The following is a 2,411-nucleotide window of genomic DNA, read 5'->3' as shown; positions in this document are numbered from 1 at the left end:
TGGTTTTTATGCCTGTATTACCTATTCACATGAGGCTCCGTCTAACATACTTTGGACATGTTGTGATGAGAGACCGGTTCTTGGAGAGGGACATCATGCTTGGGAGAGTGGAGGGACGGTGCAGGAGAGGAAGGCCCTCTATGAGGTGGATTGATTCAGTGACTGGGATAACTGGGATGGGAGTGTCAGGGACAGTGCGATTGGCACAGGACAGAGCGGAGTTTAGGGCTGTTGTACATAGGGTCGCTATGAGTCACAAGTGACTCGACGGCACCTAACAACAACAACAAGAAGAAATGTGTGTGTATATATATATATTTGTTGTTGTTGTTGGAAAAACTGGATATTTTTTTGCAGAAAAATTAAGCAGAATCTATACATTATGCCATACACAAAATATAACAGAACATAAATCAAAGACATAATTATAAAAACCTAAGGTGATAAAGATCATAAAATAGGAACAATCCTAAGGACCATAATATGACATAAATGTTTTATTACAAAAACTTTATAAACAGCAGAAAATAGACAACTGAGAAAACTTTAAAAAAGGTGGCTTATAGTGAGTTAATTCTAATTTATAGCAACTCTTAGATTTCTGAGAGTATAAATCTTAAGGGAAGGATACTGTTGGTCTTTCTCCTGCAGAGCTTCTGGTGGTTTAGAAATACAGGGGAAAAAATTATTACTTGCATAATATGCTGTGAATGCACCACAAGAGCTCCTTTGGCAACTGAGAACACCTAGAAAGTATATACTTGAGAACAGGCAATCACATACTTCAGGCATGTTGCTAGGAGCGGTATTCCTTGGAAAGGAACATTATGCTTGGAAGGGTGGATGGTTGGTGAAGGAGAAGTCCCTTGACCAGGTGGATTAACATGATGCATGATGACTGCCACAATAGGCTCTATTGTGTCAGAAAGTGTGAGGATGGCACAGGATTGAATGGGGTTCAGACCTGTTGTTCATAGGGTCACTATGAATTGTGCTCAACGTGATGGCACAGGTATCCTGCAGGCCGGTATCTTTGGACTCTTGCTTGTTGGCTGTATCTGTGCCCTCCAGCGAAGATGACCCAGGAGGGCTGGCAGGCAGGCTAGTTTCCAGGTCTCTATCTTTTCCTGGCTGACTCTCAGCTGGACCTGTTGTGAGTCCTTCATCTGATATTTTACTGTTTCTCCTCTTGCAAGGAGTAGTGGAAGTACTCTCTCTGGATATTCCGCAGTCACGCTCTGCACCGCAACAGCACCCTCGGGAGATCAACTCCATGTGTCATCTCTGCTGACTTCCCTCTTCCTGGGGCTCTTTCTGGGGTTGTACATGGCAGCACGAAGGAGACCACTTCATTTCCACTGGGGGCAGGGGGAAGACAAGGGATCTGGAATTCCCCAACCCTGGGACCTGCAGGTTTAGCGAAGAGATGACAGGAACTCCACTCTACAGCAGCCTTCTTGGCCCAACAGGCTCAGCGGTGACTGGACAACACAGGCCTCATTCCCAGAAAACCACACCAGACCACCTCTGCCTCGGTTAGCAAGCACCTAGTTTATATATTTTTAAGGGCAGAGGGAAAATACTGTGAACTAACAGATGACATAGAAATTACACTGAGAATTATGGATTTTATCAATCTGGACTAGTAAGAATGGTCATATTTTTATTGATGATGATTATTATTAATTTATAGAGATTATATTTTTGAGAAGTATGAGGAAGTTAGTTAGTTGATTGGGAAATGATGCATTTCTATATATAACATGGCCATGTAAATATCACAATTACTGTGTGATTTGCAAAAAACTGTGTAACATGTACATTATTTGCTTGTTAGGTGCCATCAAATTGAGAACGACTCATAGATCTGTGAACAAAAGATCTGAACCCTGTTCTGTCCTGCACCATACTCACACTTCCTGACACACAACAGCCCATTGCAGCAGTCACCGTGCAGATCTGCCTGGTCGAGGGTCTTCTTTGCATTCACCGACCTTCCATGTTTGCCAGTATCATGTCCCTCTCCAGTAATAGGCCCTCCTAGCAACAGGCCCAAAGTATGTGAGTTGAAGTCTCGTCATTCTTCCCTCCAAACAGCACTCTGACTGCACCCTCTCTAAGACATATCTGTTTCTTTTGGTTGTCCATGGGTTGTTCAATGCTTCTCTCCAACACCACAGCTCAAAAGCATCAATTCTTCTGTCATTCATTGTCTAGGTCTCGGATGTATAGCAAGTGATCAAAAAGGCCTGAATCAGATGCACTTTTGTCCTCAAACTGACATTGTTACTCCTCAATAATACGGAGATGCCCCTAACTGTAGATTTTCCAAGTGCAATGACTCTCCTTATTTCCTGACTGTTGGTACTAAGAATATTAATTGTGGATCTGAACAAGATGAAGCTGTTGAC

The sequence above is a fragment of the Elephantulus edwardii genome, unplaced genomic scaffold, assembly GCF_000299155.1.
Source record: "Elephantulus edwardii isolate Elephantulus edwardi_28Jun2011 unplaced genomic scaffold, EleEdw1.0 scaffold00140, whole genome shotgun sequence".
NCBI lineage: Eukaryota > Metazoa > Chordata > Mammalia > Macroscelidea > Macroscelididae > Elephantulus > Elephantulus edwardii.
This window is presented reverse-complemented; position numbering follows the sequence as displayed.